Genomic DNA, 20,417 nt, shown 5'->3' on the forward strand with positions numbered 1-20,417 from the left:
TCTTTATACAGTTTATTCCTTATAACCTTGTTCATACACGCATACTATATATCTAAAATATTTGTTTTATTTTGTGTATACTATATTATACAATGCTAAATAAATATTTAACTTTATAAATCTCTCAAATTAGTATTATAAAATGCTAAATTAGTATTATAAAATGCTAAACAAATATTTAACTTTTAATACATGCTACATATACACAAAAAATGCTAATCAAATATTTAACTATTCAATCAGATATTTAACTATTAATACATTTTACATACTAATTTGAGAGATTTATAAATACATAATTACAAAGGACTAGCAGCCGTAATAACAGCCAAAAAAAACATTGGAAAAACATCATAGTCCACAAAACTTTTTAATAGTTGCCCTGGATTACCTGCTGCACATGTAGTTTTTCGTCGCTGCTCCTCTTGATGATAAAGGAACTTCTTTATCCTCATAATATATCTCCTTCAAATGGTATCCTTCTCATATTATATCTCCTTTAAATGGTAATTTCACATAAAGAGAGCGCTGGTATGTTAATCTCACCTCAGATGTTCTCACGTATAAATCTGCAAAAAAAATTTAGTATATTTACTAAACAATAACTGGTATGTGTATCTTAACTGGTGTACGTCTAGCTTATACATGTACATAAAAATATTAAATATTAAAAGATATTACCATTCAGTATATTTATACCATTCAATATGTCAGTATATTTATACCATTCATATAAATATACTAATTTAGTATTGAATAACTAATTCAAAACATTACCGTCCTCTTGTATCGATAACTGCAATTTATAAAATGAACTAATTGCAACTTCTGGTACTGACCACTGACTCACAACTAAATACACCGTGTAATTTCTGATATTAGTAATAACTGAATTGTTTTAAAAAAATCAACCTCCGGTATTGGTAATAATTACTGGTAGATAAAAATTTCAAACTCATTATCTGGTATTGACAAGATGAATAGATAATCAAATGGCACCTTTACAAGACTGATAATTGAATAGATAATTAAATGTCAAGACAATAGATTAAATGGCATCTCTACAAAATTGAATAGATAAATACCTCTACAAGATTAATAGATTAAATAGCATCTCAAGACTTAGATAAATGGCATCTCTACAAGACTGAATGAATTTAAATGGCTTCTCTACAAGACTAAAAGATAATGAAATGGCGTCTCAACAAGACTGAATAGATAATTTAATTTCATCTCAACTCAATAGATTAAATGGCATCTTAAGACTCAATAGGTAATTAAGTGCCATCTCTTCACGATTAAATAAATTAAATTGCTTCTCCAAGAATGAATACATAATCAAAATGGCATCTCTACGAGGCTGAATACACAAAACAAGGGTCTCTAAATGAATATCCTAGTTTTAAATTGTGAAATGACAACGAATATATAATTAATGGCAAAATATATATATTGCGACGCTGTGGCATCGTTTTGTCAACCGAAATAATTTCAGAAGTATTAAAATGTCTAAGTATATAAACACTACATACAAAGTTCTGAAAATCATGCAAAGAGAGAGAGAGAGTTATCTTCGTCAGTCGCTCGCTATAGGCCCAGCTTTTCACCTTCGGATATTCCGTCCTCAGTTTGAGAGAAAAAAAATATCTTAATTACGTTACTGAAAAAACTAAAATAAATTTAGATCGAGAGGTAACTAATCTCAGTAAATTACAGTACCAAAGTTATAGGCCTATAAGTAACATTGCTCACATTTCTACCAAAGATCAAGTAGGTCTAACAAGTTACTTGTTCACAATTTTCTACCTCTCGTTTTGCCCCTATTATTATGCCATTTCTGTATGTACCCTTATTTATTTCATTACACATTAATTTATATACATATGTATGTGTGTATAAGCAATATTCAACGTTTATAGTATAATGAAAGCGATAGACTTTGCTCGACAAATTTTCAATACAAAAATACAGTAGTTTAGGATTTAAAATTTATCGTTTTCTTTTAATAAAAAGGTTACTATTTAATGATGGACTTTACTATTTTGTTACTCTCTCATAACACATGACCTTTGGTAAGGAAGGTTTGCACGATAAAAAAAAACGAAGAGAGAGAGAGAGAGAGAGAGAGAGAGAGAAGAGAGAGAGAGAGAGAGAGAGAGAGAGAGAGAGAGAGAGAGAAATTAAAATGGTCAATATGAAATCAGTTTCACTAAAACAATAATCTAGAGAGAGAGAGAGAGAGATATCAAGTCTTAAAAATCACGATATTATTTCAAGGGAATGTGACCTCACGTGGAACGCCATATTTTACCTTAAAATCAATCAATCAACATCACACTTTCACCTTATTTGACCTTTGTGGGTTTCTATAGAGACAAGTACAGAAGTTCCAGCTAGTACTAGTTTTGTGGTCTGGTTGCCGGCCATACTGGCTTCGCTACAGACAGACTTAGTAGGCTCAAACAAAAGCATCCACAATGAATGCTTTCAAAGGATGATTATTATGATTATTATGATTATTATGATTTTTTTTTTTTTTTTTTTTTTTTTTTTTTGCTCTATCACAGTCCTCCAATTCGACTGGGTGGTATTTATAGTGTGGGGTTCCGGGTTGCATCCTGCCTCCTTAGGAGTCCATCACTTCTTACTATGTGTGCCGTTTCTAGGATCACACTCTTCTGCATGAGTCCTGGAGCTACTTCAGCCTCTAGTTTTTCTAGATTCCATTTCAGGGAACTTGGGATCGTGCCTAGTGCTCCTATGATTATGGGTACGATTTCCACTGGCATATCCCATATCCTTCTTATTTCTATTTTCAGATCTTGATACTTATCCATTTTTTCCCTCTCTTTCTCTTCAACTCTGGTGTCCCATGGTATTGCGACATCAATGAGTGATACTTTCTTCTTGACTGTCAATCAACGTCACGTCTGGTCTATTTGCACGTATCACCCTATCCGTTCTGATACCATAGTCCCAGAGGATCTTTGCCTGATCGTTTTCTATCACTCCCTCAGGTTGGTGCTCGTACCACTTATTACTGCAAGGTAGCTGATGTTTCTTGCACAGGCTCCAGTGGAGGGCTTTTGCCACTGAATCATGCCTCTTTTTGTACTGGTTCTGTGCAAGTGCCGGGCATTCGCTTGCTATGTGGTTTATGGTTTCATTTTTCGTATTGCACTTCCTACATATGGGAGAGATGTTATTTCCATCTATCGTTCTTTAAACATATCTGGTTCTTAGGGCCTGATTTTGTGCCGCTGTTTATCATTCCTTCAGTTAACTTCTTTAGCTCTCCCCTCTGTAGCCATTGCCATGTGTCATCAGCTGGCTAGTTCTTTAGTCTGTCTCATGTATTGTCCGTGCATTGGTGTGTGTGCCAGTCCTCTGTTCTGTCTGTCATTCTCCTGTCTCTGTATATTTTCTGGGTCTTCGTCTACTTTTATTAGTTCCTTCTTCCCATGCACTCTTTAGCCACTCGTCTTCACTGGTTTTCAGATATTGCCCTAGTGCTCTGTTCTCGATGTTGACGCAGTCCTCTATACTTAGTAGTCCTCTCCCTCCTTCCTTTCGTGTTATGTATAGTCTGTCCGTATTTGCTCTTGGGTGTGCTTTGTGTATTGTCATATGTTTCTGGTTTTCTGATTTATGCTGCGAAGTTCTGCCTTCGTCCATTCCACTATTCCTGCGTTGTATCTGATTACTGGCACTGCCCATGTGTTTATGGCTTTTATCATATTTCTGGCGTTGAGTTTTGACTTGAGTATCGCCTTGAGTCTCTGCATATATTCTTTTCTGATCGTGTCCTTCATCTCTTGGTGTTTTATATCCCCTCCTTCCATTATTCCCAGGTATTTGTATCCTGTCTCATCTATGTGTTTGATGTTGCTCCCCATCCCTGGTAGCTTTATCCCTTCAGTTCTCGTTACTTTGCCTTTTGTATGTTGACTAAGGCTCATTTTTCTATTCCAAACTCCATCCTGATGTCCCCAGATACAATCCTTACAGTCTGGATTAGGGTATCTATTTCCTTGATGCTCTTACCATACAGCTTGATGTCGTCCATGAACATCAGATGGTTGATTCTGTTGCCTCTTTTCTTGAGTTGGTACCCGGCATCCATCTTCTGTAGTACTTTTGTCACGGGAATAATCATCATCATCATCATCATCATCATCATCATCATCATCATCATCATCACAAGGTCTTAAAGGATACCACCGAGCCATTACTAGACTCAAAAACCGTCGGAAAGATTTCTGTCTCAATGAGAAAAGATGATTGGAGAATTAACACTTTAAAGAAACGAGAGAGAGAGAGAGAGAGAGAGAGAGAGAGAGAGAGAGAGAGAGAGAAAAGCAGAATGAACAAATGCGTGAAAAGCCTAACTACAGCATGCATTGTTACAAAATAAGCGAAACTTTAAAAATGACAGCAGGAACACTTACAGTATTTAGGCCATCTTCTTGATACAGTCTCTTGAGGAATCGTCTCCTTATCCAGTCTTCTTGATACAGAGTCCTGTAGGAACTGTCCTAAGGAAGTTTTCTTGATACAGATTCCTGTAGGTACAGTATCCTATGCCAGTATTCTTGATGCAGAGTTCTGTAAAAACAGTATCCTATGTCAGTCTTTTAGATACAGAGTCCTGTAGGAACAGTATCCTATGCGAGTCTTCTTGATACAGTCCTGTAAATATCTCCTTAGGCCTAGGGCGATGTACCAGTGTAAGAGGTTTCAGTACCTTCAAGAAAAATAATTTAAATTAGAATAAAGAAAAAACAATGAGTAAAAATAGCACCTAGGCTAAACATAACACACAATGAATTTGGTTTATGCCAATTGCAAACAATCAACACAATAGCAGACAGAAAATATATGTGGAACGAATCGAAACTATATAACAAGGACACTTACGTTGCTTTGGCCAACTCGACTTTGCAGCGCAGGATTTTGGGGTCCCTGAACTGGGCCCAGACTTCTACCAGACAAAAGAGCAGCATTGCCCTAAGAACGAAATAAAAAATAATTGAAAACATCACAAAACGCTAATACACACAAGCAACAAAAAATTGGCGAAAATGCACATAAAGCGAATCTGAATTACTGAGTTTTGTTAGCAATCAAATCCTATGAGAGCTTAATTTATGCAAGGATTTTAACTCTGAATAAAGCTTTGTCATTACCCCAGTGTTAAATTTACACAGAATTTATTAAAGTCAATATCAAAATTGCATAAAGAATTGTTTAATTATTGAAGGAAGGTATTCATAGCAAGGCTTTTTCGTTTTCAAGTCTACAACACTTCGAATACTTTGTCACATACGTAGGTCTAATGTTCCCAAGAACTCATCCTCCTAATTTTAAATGAAGCCAGTTCACAGCTCAACCGAGCATTTTAACGAGTATAGAACCTACACCATATTAATCTTGAAATTTATGTAGAAAAATTATTGAAAGTTAGGCTCTACAAGGCTACATAGTTTAACAATAGTTAAACAATCAGCCCAAGAAAAAATCTCACTGGATTCAGTGTTACAAAAAGCAACACCATACCCAGGTCAGGTTTCTTCCCCGATAAAATGAAAACCAGTTTTATTACATAATAATGCAGCAGACTTATGCAAACGTTTAAGAAATCCTACATCGCTTAGTACAAAACTAACTTGTTGAACTTACCACCAGCCATAAGCACTCAGATACCAGCATTTCTGGTTACAGGACCCACATATATTACAGTTTCGAAACCTACTGTGAAACAGGTACACCCGTAATGCCACTAAGTACCACAAGGTACACCGTACCAACATCGCTCTCGTACCTTGTGATTGAATTTCAGTTGACTACGATATCTACTATTACAGTACCACAACTCTAAGTTACTCTGAGTATTCTACTAATAAATCCAAAATTTATATACGTATTTGCCGTCAACGTAAGCAGTGGTCATTTCATTTTTAACCAAGATCATCTTGATCATTTTCCAATACTAAAGTTCTCCATAATATTCTATAAATGTTCAGCCAGCCTTATGAGAGCTGATTGTCAGCTCAGTGGTCTGGTTAAACTATTTTTGTAATAATCATCTGTCGAATAAAATACATAAAGGTTTTGTCGATGGGGTACCATCATTAAAACTCGCAAAACTAAGATATCTTCACCAAACGGTCCAGGTCAGCTAACAAATGTTTGAAAATTGCCAATAAACTTTGTTTTTCTTACAACTTTATTGCAAAAACACAAATACTATCTAGTCCACATTCGCCACGAATACCCACAATTATTGTTCATCACTAATGGAACCAATTATACTAAAACAATTATATTGGCGAAGATGGCTGTCAGCAAATTTACCTTTGCTTTGCTCAAACGTAGACTAATAATAGACACCAAATTAAGAGAAATGTCAAAATCTTCAAAAGAATTTAGTCATTAACACTCATATTGAGTCTCCATAGGCGAGTGGGACAAGAATAACCATTATTTATGTAAAATATGGCAAGTTAAGATAACATTGAAACACACACTAGGCCTAGGAGCCCCGCCTCCCCCCCTCCCCGTTCCCCAAGGAAAAAAAAAAAAAAAAAAAAAAGTACTTAAAATTTTGACAAACTTAAAATCGTCCTTGGAAAAACGCCCGGTTTGAAAGCAATAGTTTTTGTGGTTTTTGATTGCGCTGACCTTATGCCAGCACGGGCTCTCGCTCACAGAGCAGCCCGTAGTTTGGAAGCAGTTAATGACACTTGCCCCTCACCTAGATAATGACTACCTGAAGGTTTTCGGGGGTCGTTATCCCCTCCAAGCGTTATCTATGACTAATATTGCTCTGGGGTCATCTTTATATCATCTACAGTCTTTTGTTTGTGGTTTCACGGTAATCTCCAACGGGTTTGTACTAAACACGCAGCAAAGGTGAAAAACACACCGGGTTAAAACCCGAGGGATCAATATCTAGCTAAGATCCCTAAACTTTCCCAAATGGAATCTGGTCAAACCTTTTAGTAAATCAATTAATCCAGTGGTTCTAAAGCTTGCCCCACCTGTAAACCCGTGATCAATCCCAGGGAATGGACATTTTTTAGGTCTATTTCCTGACAACTGAACCGCTGTTCTACAAAGCGACGAGTTATGCACAAGCTGATTAGTCTAGTGTGGTTGGTGGCAGTTGTGTGTTTTCCCCAACCAAAAACCCAGGTTTCCCAATGTGGTTATACATAATTGTTGGTTACAATTATATAAGTCGAGTTCGGTATCCGTAACACCACTAACATGATACAAAAATCTAAGTCAGAAACTTGCAAAACTCAAAATAAAATTTTCTACTTTCATGAAAATCTAAGATATCACTCAGGTTTTACGGGAGATCAGAGCAATTCATTACTTATTGATAAAACCAATTAGATAACAATTATCAATGAACTAACAGTTACCTAATAGGCCAGAGGAGAGAGAGAGAGAGAGAATGCTTTCTCATGGTGAATAAGACCTTCCCGTTTTCTGTTTGTATACTAAACGCTAGACTGTAGAGTGCCTTTTAACTTATCAGAGAGAGAGAGACTACGAATAGGCTTACTTCTTTTTTTTTTTTTTAATCACTTAGTTACTTTCAAGTTTCAGGAAATTTTAACACGAAAATCTTAAGTTTTATCAAAGGCATAACTCACGTCGAGATTGACTGATTGTCTGACTAACTAGTAGGTGAGCGTGGCTGAGAATAGAGTAGGCTACTCAAAAGCTTTTAGATTTATCTAATAGAAGTTTCACTGGTGTTTTAAGTAAAATGGGTCCTATGTGAGCAACAAAATAACAAAAATTCAGCCCTTTTAATTATGAGATAGTACGTACAAAGGAAAAGTAACATACATGCATACAAGGCACTTTTTAAGACACTGATGTGCCTTTACAGAAAGGCACTTCTCACCGACACATGACCCCGTATACGAAAAGATATGGCCCATAAGATGGTAGATCTATATTACTATTCCGCGGCGGCCAAGACTATGGCAGTTGCGGTTTTCTATGCAGTTTTACCTCCTGAACAAGAATTTTAAGTGATATTTATTCGGACGATTGTAATTAACCCCCAGGGGCCAGTACTAAACACTGCGAAATATTTGGACGCCCCAATCCCTAGTGGATGTCGTATCCGCGGTTACGTTCCTTGCAGTCCGTGCGGAATTATTCTGTAGAATTACCCAATCATTGACCCCAACCACAAAAATTCATTGATGTTTCCACAAAAATATTCATTGACTTTAACCACACAGTAATGGGTACCTGCTTCTACCTAATAACACTCCAAGTCTTTCAAAGCCTTAATTGGTTTAGGATGTCCCAAATCTCATAAAATTTAAGCGATTTCGTGCTTCAATTGAATATTGTTGATAGGCCTATATCATCCAATTAAAATCTCACTAGAAAATGCCTGAACTTACCAGCCAGATTCTGTTTTATATAGAAATAAAACCACTTTCAGATACTAAACTGGTCTGTAATTAAAAATTCACATGATCAAGTTTAAATTTACCAGCCAAAATCAATTTTATATCAAAGTAAAACCACTTTGATACTTGACTGGTCTGCAATTAAAGAATCACTCCAAAATGCTCGAGTTTACCATACAAAATCCATTTTATATCAAAGTAAAACCACTTGAGTAGGTATTTTAGGTGCATTTCCAGTCTGGAACAATGGCTAAATAGTCCATCAAACTCCAAGGCAGAACACTGGCTCTGGAATTTACCAAAATTTACCCAAAACTAACAGATAAAAAGGCACTTTGGTAATTCTACAGAAGCATTCCGCACGGACTGCAAGGAACGTAACCGCGGATACGACATCCACTAGGTATTGTGGCGTCCAATGTATTTCGCCGTGTTTAGTACTGGCCCCTGGAGGGTTAATTACAGTCGTCCGAATAAATATTACTTAAAATTCTTGTTCAGTAGGTAAAACTGAATAGAAAAACCGCAACTGCCATAGTCTAGGCCGCCGCGGATAAGTACCCTAGATCTACCGGCACTTTCACTTAAACCATACATTAATCACAACCATTAAACTCTGTAATCATATTAAATAAATATCAGGAAACGTTAGCACGGGATCAAAAGGTTTTATCAAATGCATAACTCGAGTCCCCAATGACTGACTGGTGGGCGTTGCTGCAGATCTGAGTAGGCTACTCACAGCCTTATAAATGGACGAATAAAAAGTAGTTGCATTGACCTTTTAACTAGAATGGATCCTATGGGTAACAAAACAAAGTCCGCCGTTTTAATTGTGAGAAAATACGTACAAAGGAAGAAAAATACAGCATACAAGGTGCTTCCTAAGACATTGGTGGACTCTAACAGCAGGAACTTAACTAACACAAGATCCCGTATACGGACAGATATGGCCTATAAGAATTCTGTGACCCTACCTACGAAAAACTCATTGGCCCTAAGGCCTAAACAGCCATTTCATCGACCCTAATCACACAGTCATTGATGCTAACCACAAAAATTCACTGACGTTGCATTTGGACCCTAATAGTAGGAACTTAACACAAGATCCTGTATACAGACAGATATGGCCTATAAGAAATCAGTGAACCTACCTACGAAAAACTCAGACCCTAAATAGCCATTTCATCGACCCTAATCACACTGTCATTGACCCTAACCACAAAAATTCATTGACCTTGCATTAGAAAAATATTAATTGACTTTAACCAAACCATTCACTGATCCTACTCAAAATTTTATTGACCTTAACCACATAGTAATGGGTGTCTGCTTCTAACCTTTAATACTCCAAGGCTTTCCATAGCCTTAATTGGTTTAGGATATGTCCCAAAAATTATGAAATTTCTCGATTTCTTTCTTCAATTGAATATTCTTGATAGGCCTATATCATCCTAATTAAAAATTCACTCGAAAAAGCCTGAGTTTACCAGCCAGAATCAATTTTATATAGAAATAAAACCACTTTTAAGATACTGGATTAGTCTGTAATTACAAAATCACTCTAAAATGCTCGAGTTTACCAGGCAAAATCAATTTTATATCCAAGTAAAACCACTTTAGTAGATGTTTTACTGGTTTGTAAGTGCATTTCCAGGAACAGTGGTTAAACTGTCCCAGTAAACCCCAAGGCAGAACACTGGCTCTGGAATTTTCCAAAATTTACCCAAAAATGACACATAAAAAGGGCACATTTACTTACAGCATACAGTAATCGCCTTTATAAAACACAATCCTTGCAACAATGACACAATTCGTTGACCACAAACTTCGAAAAAAACGAAACTTTCGTCGCACACAAAAATTACGGGTGTAGACGCAATGGCCACCAGAAGAATACCTTTACAGATATTCCAAAGTTCCTTGTGACCAATCAGAGACCTCCACCTTACGTAGCTTACGAAAAGCATTACCTGTCGCCTCCTATCATTGGCTACAAGTTTCGTAATCCCGTTACGACGCTTGTAAGCCATCACCTCATTGGCTGGAGTCTTTAAAAACGATTTTTCCAGTCGCAGGAGAGATTAGAAGTTATTTTCAAAGGAAATTATTCTTGAGGTTATTCGTCTAGGACATGTTATCACGATCAGTAATGGATATTGAATCAATTACATAATTGTAATCAACTTGGCGATTATTTTCGAAATTGGATACCTAAAATATTAGATTACAGCTAATTTGAAGAGTAGAAACCCACTTAGGCCCCTCCAAAAAAAAAAAAAAAAAAGTCAGGCTGTAGCCTTGGTATTTTGGAGAATTTTGCATTGATTCCATCATTACGAAATCATTATATGGTGTAATTATGCTGCAATGCGTCTATACATTGCAATTACGTGATTAGCGATTCATAATACGGTATCATACCCAGTTTAATGGACGAGTAGACCTTGGGCACCTTTAAAAAAAGGTATTGGGAAGTTTTGTATTCATTTTTGCGTTAATCTCTATTGGTAAAGGAATTTCCTGAATGTGAATTCTTACAGAAATTCTTAGACCATTCAGTTTTTGGCCAAAAATAAATATAAAAATATATGCGCACTGGACTCATTTTTTGTTTGTATAAGTTTTGAAAATGAGTTTTCCCTTCAAACATAATGTAAAGAGGTAGTTCGGGCTCCTTATTACTAATATGACTGTGATCTTGCAATGTTTTGCAATTTGGTTGCTATTCGAACAATTTGGTTGCTATTCGAAAATGATGCAATCCATTCAAAATTCCTGTGGTTGTATTTTGGCAAACCGTACTGCAAGCCTATGCAATATATCGCAACTTCGCAATAATTTTCGAAATTAGCGAGCCCAAACTATTAGATTTTCGTCAGGACTTTGATTTTTAAAGTGCAATATATAGCAATTTGCTTGCAATAAAGTTAAATGGTTATCATTGCGACTTAAGTCGACTTGATAAGTGTATCAAAGTAACAATTATATCCCCTTGAGAGGTTACTCATGTTTAAATTTTGGTTTTTGTCTTCAGATAATTAGACGAATTCAGCAGCGCCTTCAGACAATTCAAATGCAAATATAACATCCTTAATAACGCTAAGTCCAGATAAAGGCTTAATAATTGTCTAAACAGAGAAAAAAAAATAGGAAAAGATGAGTCAGACCCACAGGTAAATATCCCAAACTTTCCCAGAGCTGGTAACAACATTCCGTTCCAGGTAGGAGTACTTCCCTCCTCCCCCGCCCCCTCGTTCTTCTTCTTCTGTGGAAGTAAGGAGGAAATGCCTTGGACCTAAACACTTTCCTCTTCGTCCACGAAGGTCAACTTAATTCGTCTAATAAAGTACTGTTGGTTATCCCAAACAATATGGACTCACAAAAGAAGAAGAAGACGAAGGAGGAGGAGGAGGAGAAGGAGGAGGAGGAGGAGAATCATACTAAACCTGAGGGAATAGTCACAGTTCCTTTAGAGGACGCGAAAGGTCCTCCCAGCTCACAGACTAAGTCTAATCGTGACCTAGACAGAATCTGATTATCTGAGACTGACTTATCGTGACCAGTAACCCTTGAAGTGGGCACCGTGTTGACATGCACGTCACCAGGACGTTACGTTATGACGGTCATTACGCCATCCGTGTCTGTCCCCTGGGAGAACCCGGATGCGTGCGTGAGTGCGTCTGTGCGTGCATTCTTTCGGAAATAAAGCAGAGGAGGAACGGTCTCGTCCGCACCGTTTCTCGCGCGCGTCACTAGTCGCTTGTCCAGCTCGGCTCTTCTGGCGATGACTTAACGCTGCCTCGTATCCTGTTTTCTAAATTCTCGCTGAAAAATATGCTTGGGAAACAGACTGACCCCCAAGACGTTTTAAGGAAGGGTAGATTAACCAGAAACCTACGCAAAGAAACCTACACAAACAGCGCAGAATCTGTAAAGAAAGAACGAAAACAAAATATAAAAACGACCTTGGCTTAGGCTGGGATTGGCGCGACCCCCAGACTCTCCTACATCGGGTGGCCTCGATTCTGACGCAAAAAATAGATAAGAAGAAGAGTTTTGTTTATGTCTTTGTTTCTCAGGCTTCGGTTCAGTTAGACTTGACGCAGATGTCCTCAGTGCAAATGACTAGTTTTCCAAGAGGCATTGACGACAATGATAATGTGGATTTGGTTACCAGCGTTGGAAATGTCATAAATTATATTGATAATTACAACAGCAGTTATGATTGTTATATGTATTTTATTTGAACAGACAAGTTGTATTCCATTCTGATTTGTTACTCTAGTTTGTCGTTAATTAATCTTTATGTTTTATGATCATTCATAATTTTTGCTTTCCACTTTCATTTTTAGTAACAAACAGTGATGTTCTACAGACACACACACACACCACACACACACACACACACACACACACACACACACACACACACACACACACACACACACAACACACACATATATATATATATATATATATATATATATATATATATATATATATATAATATATATACATGCATGTATATGTATATATACACATATACAAATATATATGCATATAAATACATATATATACATATATATATATATATATATATATATATATATATATATATATATATATTTATATATATATATATATATATATATAATATAATGTATATATATGTATTTATTTATATGCATATATTTGTATATGTGTATATATACATATACATGTATGTATGTATATATATATATATATATATATATTATATATATATATATATATATTATATATATTATATATATATATATATATATATAGTATATGTATATGCTTTAAACCTTTTCCCCTAACAGAGGCTGGCTAGCAGAAAAAACAAGACCAAAGTAGCTGAAAAGTTAAAAAACCTCTGCAGCTTTGATCCATGTTACAAAATTGGACATTTTTGCAAAAAAAAAAAAAAAAAAAAAAAGATATTCTGAGAGAAAAATCAGAAATGGAATATTAGATTTAGGTTGTCCTGTGTGATAAAAAGTCTAATAAAGAGATATAAGCTTCAAGTTGTTCTCTCAGCCAGGACCGGAGAAAGTAAAGCGACCGAACAAGAAACAAATATGGCTCTGTTTCAGAAATCTAGAAAGAACCAGACTCTGAAATGATGTGCTAAAGAGACTAAAAACTGGACTGGTAGCATCGTGTAAAAAAAAAAAAAGGTTATAGCTTCCAACAACCTTATTTGGCCGTGTGGGAATCTGGCGGTGTCTTAACTGAATAAGAGGAAATGACGAAGAAATGGTGCTGGAAGCAGTTGCATACCATGACGTTATATGAAAAAATAGAGAACATTGATAAAAGATTAAGACAATTGTTATATAATAAAAAAATGACCTTCGGATGGAACAATGGCGATGATGTATTCATGAATAGTATGGTGTTACGTCATATTTTTCTTCAAATGTTTACTGGTACACCCTACATATACGCGAATATATGAAAGTACTTGTAAAAATTTAATTCCAAATACTTTGTGACCGAGATGAAATTTCTCGGAATGAATCACTCTACTTCATTTAAAGCTCCGGACAGTTTCTGGCAGAATCTTAAAACGCATTTCATTCAGAAGAAAATATGTAATTCATTCGGCAGGAAATTGTGTCACAATCTTTGCATATGGCGAGAATGAGGTCACTGTCACACTCACACTTGCGGTAAACTTCTGACTCAATTGTTTACCTAAAGTGTCAAATGAACAGAGTCTTAATTCTTTAAATTCCTGAGGTTGGCCTTTGATATGATATAAACCAACACAGGAGCTAAGTGTTAAGTTCTGATTCTTTATTATTCTTAGAAGTCCTGAGTTTTGCTTTAGCTATTAATAAACCATTAAAGTAATCACTAACAAATGAGCTAAGAGTTAATGTCTGTTAATTGAGAATATATTAAAGGTCATGTTCACAAGGAGGTTGAAAGATCAAGCATTTGGGAAACACTGATGAAACATTAGAAATCCACCTCACTAGCATAGAAAGGAAATTGAAATATTTGGTCTTTGGCAATGAGGGCGAGACAGACAGAGATTATTGGAAGGAAACGACAACATTTCTTTGATCTTGTAAATGAAGGAAGACGACTTTTTTTCATTATTTTCAAATCCTCAAACGGGTATATACATAAAGCCCAATCATGCCTGTGGTAATGTCAAGGGCACATGCATGACTAACGCTGAAAGCAGTTACAGACGATGCGACGAGCTGGAAGCTCTTGCAAGCATTGTCTTAGGACTTCTATTTTTGTTTTGCTTTTGAGAGCTGATCTAGGTTTTCAGAACAGTGCTTGCTTTAGATTTCAAGGATTCCTCTGCAGCTTGTGAAAGGTGTTATGTATCTCTTATTCCTTATTTCAAAGAGAGGTAAATTTGTTCCATAGTTTTTTGTAAAAAGTGTCAAATTTACTTCCTATTCCTAGTGTCAAAAAACGTAATACTTATTCCATATTCGTGCTTCTTAAAAGTATATCATAATTTTTGGTGATACTTGTTCTTGAAATACTAAACATTTTCCCCAATTGTAATATTAAAAACGGCAATCTATTTTCTACCTTCTCTAACGTATCCGTCAATCTGACATTCTGATACTGCTCTTAAAATAAATTCAATTGATTCCCTACTTTAGTTTCTAAAATGTATTATTATTATTTTTATACATGCTTTTAAGTGGTATTCTAAACATTATACAATAAGATGACCACTCTAATTACATAGAGGATCTATATTCTAAAGGGCCATACATAGACAATATGAAAAGCATCATAAAACTGAACTTAGACAATCATCACGGAACTTCATGAATTAAAATAAAAATCTCCTCTTATCCTTGGCACTGTTTGAAGTGAGTTGATTATAATACCCTAAAATTGCTTTTATGATTGTAACCACGACCAGACGGTTATATTTATTAATTTTTTCTACAAGCCAACTATATTAGTCATATAATTTTAACATTTCTTGTTCAGAGCAAAATATATGAAATCTGGGAAAATGGGGTATTTTACATACTAGATTTAGAAGGACTGGCAGTAATACTACCAAAACTTATTAGAAAAAATATTACGTAATAGTAAACCTATTTTGTAATTTCCTGCTAATGAGGAAGTTAATAAAAAAGATTGATGCGCTTTCGAAATAAAAAAAAAACTTTAGATTTTGGCATTTCCTGCTAAAGAGGAACCCAATAAAAATGGGTCTACTTTTCATAGAAAAAGGATTAGCATTCATTTTGAAATTTCCTCACCACTAGACAGTCCACAAAAACTGAGTTACTTTGATTAAGAATAGATACAAATTAATTTTGTAGTTTCCTGACCATAAGGAAATTCATTTTAAAAAACTTTGCTATTTCTTTTACTTCGAATACAATAGTTTAATTTGCAATTTCCTGACCACATGGAAATTGATAAAAATCTAAGTTCCTTCTATTTTGATGAAAAAAATATCAATTACTTTTTCAATTTCCTGATCACAAGGAAATTCAGTAAACAATCACGACACTTTTCGCTTGAAAAAAAAGAAATGATGACGTCTAAAAAAAGCTGATTTATTTTCTATAGAATATATCATTCCTGCAAAATGTTTTTTATCAAAGGCAATACAAGCATAGACAAAATATAACAAGGCATGATCCGACTTCCAGCTTACTCGGGGCGCGTGCAAATATCTACTGTCAATTAGAGCATTCTGTCACCAACGAAAATTAAAATAAATATGCCACATTTTATTACAAATGATTGTTCTGTACTGTTTAACATGATCATTATTTACTTTTTACATTTGCATTCTAATCAATAAAACATCAATATCCTATCCTAAAATTCCTGTATCTCTAACTCAAAGCGAAACACCTTTTCAATATCCGGAGACTTTTGTTGAAAGATATATCAGAGGACTTTGAAATACTCTGGTCAGTAAGAAGTCAAAAAAAGGGAAAATGAAACTGGGCTATTTACGACCTATAAGAGGAAAAATGAAACTGGGGATATTTACGACCTATAAGAGGAAAAATGAAACTGGGGATATTTACGACCTAAAAGAGGATGAAACTGGGCTACGACCTAAAAGAGGATGAAACTGGCTATTTTACCGACCTAGCAGGAGGAATAATGAAATTGGCTATTTACGCGACCATAAGAGAAAAATGAAACTGGGGATATTTCGACCTACAAAGAGGTGAAAACTGGGCTTTTTTACGACTAAAGAGGATGAAACTGGGCTATTTACGACCTACAGGAGGATAAATGAAAATGGGCTATTTACGACCTAAAAGAGGATATGAACAGCAAAACACTGAGCCATGAGCTCAAGACTAGGAAGGAAAAAGATAAAAAAATCCCTGACCTTTACATGTGCCGTAGATGGAACCAAGAATTTCATAGTATCTCTTACATTGCAATGCACAGGAAGGAAGTAGTATACACCATCACTCTGAAAATAACTCTTGCAGACATAGATTCACTGAATAGACTTTATTGGATTGCATTTGCTCGTTACTAAAGTAATACAATGTATGACCTACATTGGTTATGGCCGGACCTGAAAATATCAAATATTCAAGCATAAAATTTATATGTATGTGTACGTGTCTATCTGTCTATTCCTCAATCACCACAAACATGGAATCCCCAATTTCAGAGAACATGACTCCAAGGACTATAAATCCCGTCGAGGCAATTCCTCGAAGATTAATTGTCCTCGGCCTTGGCTCCGAGAGGAGGAGACCGCTCGTGAGGACCGAGTGGGAATCCTTGGAGAGAGAGAGAGAGAGAGAGAGTTTAATGGGCCTTCGAAGGCATTTCCTTCGGTACTGGCGACCTTGCCGATGGCCAAAGTGGAAATTCGGAAGGTTGTCGACCGGAGTCTCTCGAAGCCGTTCCGAGAGATGAGAGGAGAGCTCTGGTAGTAGTCTCATTTGCCTGAAGGCTGTTTATTATTAACTTGATAATGGCTGCTGCGTGCTACGAGCGCAAGGTCTTGGTGTTGGGCCTCTTTCTCGGAAGATTTAAGAGAGATTATGAAGATTACTGACTTGAATAAAAAAACAGTGGATATTACTCAAAATGTCCTTTATTATTTTCAGAAGTTGAAAACTACGAATGTAAAGTTGGGCTGGCTCTCTTGTGAGAAAATTAGTAAAAGTTTGACCGGTATGATAGCCACCCACAACATTATTATTATTATTATTATTATTATTACTTATTCATATGGTAGCTAATATGAACATCGGCCTGCTATTAGCAAATATCAGCCCTGACGAGAAGATAATAATAAGAATTGAAAAGACCACATATAAAATCAATTCCACTGATGCTGCCATCCTTTTTAACCAAACATGTTTGAGAGAGGGTCTCCTACCTTCATATAGTATTATTATTATTATTATTATTATTATTATTATTATTATTATTATTATTATTATTATTATTATTATTATTATTATTATTATTATTATATTTTTGCCTTTATTATTTGGTAGACTACTGATCAGTATAACGACAATCACTATAATAAAAGAATGCCTTCAGTATTTCTTAAAATGAAAAATTTAAAAACCGCGAATATTCATTATTATTATTATTATTATTATTATTATTATTATTATTATTATTATTATTATTGATTATTATTATTATTATTATTATTATTATTATTATTATTATTATTATTATTATTATATGTTTGCCTTTATCATTTGGTAGACTACTGATCAGTATAACGACAATCACTATAATAAAAGAATGCCTCCAGCATGACTATTTGGAATTGCTTCTTGCTGAAATTGTCTGTGTCTGTCTGTTAGTCGAATCTGTTATCATTTACGAATGAATAGAGTTTAACATGACAATGTTAAACTGTTGAAGTTACGTCTGTTAATAACCTATCATTTAAATCTCCCGTGTCGTAAATATTTTTAAAAGGTTTGGAAAATAGGTTGATCTAAACCAATTGGTCAAAAAAACCAGATCCATCGTGTTAGGTATTAAGCTCTCATTGCCTTCGTAAATTATCAATAAACCATCAAGAATTCTACATAAATATTCACATATTATTTGTAGATTAGTCAACTCATGAAATTCCACTCCCTGCCACTCTAAATATAACCATTTTCTCAAAGGCTCATCCGCAAACTGCCTTTCCCTCTAAAGCATTCCAAATACGTGACAGAAAGGAGATTCTATGACGTCACAGCGACGTCATCACCGGTTGTATGACGTCACATACACTCACTCACGAAACTTGTGAGCCTTTATCTCTGACGTCTGAATGGCTGAGTAACCAAATTCACCCAGAGAGGAGGGGGTAGGGTATGTCTGGTCCTATCCTAAGGAGGAGGAGGAGGAGAGGAGGAGGGCGTGTGCCCGAAATCATAATTGGGCACGGTGAACTTTACCGTGCCCGGTACTTTCCGGAGGTCAAAAGTTGCATCGTACATCTGGCTTCCTGGTTCCGTCACGCGATTGGTGGAATTTCTGCGTGTTGCCACTTTGCATGGAAATTGTGCAATTGAATTTTCTAAGTTTATGTGACAATTTTCCTTTTTTTGATGTTTTCTAAAATAGCGTTTTTTAATTTTTTTCATTCTTGTCAGCTCTGAGTGTTTACAAAAATTCCGTTTCTAATATAATTAAAACTAACAGTTACTTATAAATTCAAATGAACAAAATTAACCATTATTCTCATAAATAGGTTCACTAAATCACAGAAGATACTCTGATGAATATATAAATAAATCAATAGTTGAAAATACACCATTTTTATAAATTTCGATCGGAACTAAATTAAATTCATAATAACTAAATATTCCATTCAACATTGAATGGCTGTAAACGTATTTAAGTAGTATGTAATGATTTATTTAAGTGATCTATGCAGTATTTACAAGCTAATCTCCATCTTGATAGTTCACTAAGACTGCACTATATTGCACTGTAAACATACAAAGTTAGCGAACGCCAGAAAGAAATAGAATATTTTGACAACTGAAAAATGAAAATGTCATGCAAATAGAAAAATTATTTGTATAATTTCCAAATTATCAGTGACACTGCCTTTGAGTCCAAATAAAAGATTAATAATAATAAAATTATTTGTATAATTTTAAAATTATCAATGATAATGTTTTGAGTCAAAGTCAAAAAGTCCCATAAATAATAAAATTATTTGTATAATCTTTTAAATTATCAATGATAATGCTTTTGAGTCTAAGTCAAAAAGTCCCATAAATAATAAATTATTTGTATAATTTCTACGCGATTATTAATAACTTTTTCAAGTCCAACTCAAAAAGTCCCAGAAAATTATTTGTATAATTACTACGCGATTATTGATCATTCTTTTAACCACGCACTTACTCAGAGTGATTTCAACGCAGTTATTCTGTTTGTAAGGCATAAGGATTTAGCATGTTTTTCGTGAACGATATAACTCAAGTCTTTTTCAAGCAACTGTTCAAGCAACTGGAATCAGGACCATTTTTAAGGATTTTTTTTTTCTTTTTTTGCAGGATAATTTTTTAAGGATTTTTTTTTTTTGGATATTTACGTTGAGAGCAGGGTAGTGTTGATGTTATTTTAAATTAGCCTTGAAATAGTCCGTCTTATCTTAAGATATCGATAGAAAGCTAAGGAATGCGACAATATATGCAGGCATTATTTTCCGTTGATACTAATTATAAAAATAATAGAAAAGATTACCAATCACTGTATACATATATATATATAAATTTAAATATGTTTATAAATAAATAAATAAATAAATATATATATATATATATATATATATATATATATATATATATATATATATATATATATATATGACACGTTCAAGAAACAATTAAAAACGCTATTACGTCTCCGCTAAAACTTCTCATGAATACAATACAATGCAGCCCTCTCTATGCAACAGGCAATGAATAAGCCCGATGCAAGAGC

General features: G+C 34.9%; 1 long non-coding RNA gene across 2 annotated transcripts in view; it reads right to left on the minus strand.

Moving 5' to 3' along the window:
• The window catches only part of LOC135209195 (uncharacterized), a 43,165-nt gene that overhangs the window by 614 nt on the left and 22,134 nt on the right, over positions 1–20,417 (minus strand). Inside the window, exons 2-4 of one of the 2 annotated variants that reach the window (XR_010313314.1) lie at positions 4,918–5,007; positions 4,449–4,744; positions 392–569 (exon numbers count right to left, since the gene is read on the minus strand). This is a non-coding gene — a long non-coding RNA (uncharacterized LOC135209195). Of the gene's footprint in view, positions 1–33; positions 570–4,448; positions 4,745–4,917; positions 5,008–20,417 lie in introns of those variants that run through there. The other variant, XR_010313313.1, reaches the window with a different exon arrangement.

This window comes from Macrobrachium nipponense, chromosome 37 (genome assembly GCF_015104395.2).
Source record: "Macrobrachium nipponense isolate FS-2020 chromosome 37, ASM1510439v2, whole genome shotgun sequence".
Classification (NCBI taxonomy): Eukaryota; Metazoa; Arthropoda; class Malacostraca; order Decapoda; family Palaemonidae; genus Macrobrachium; species Macrobrachium nipponense.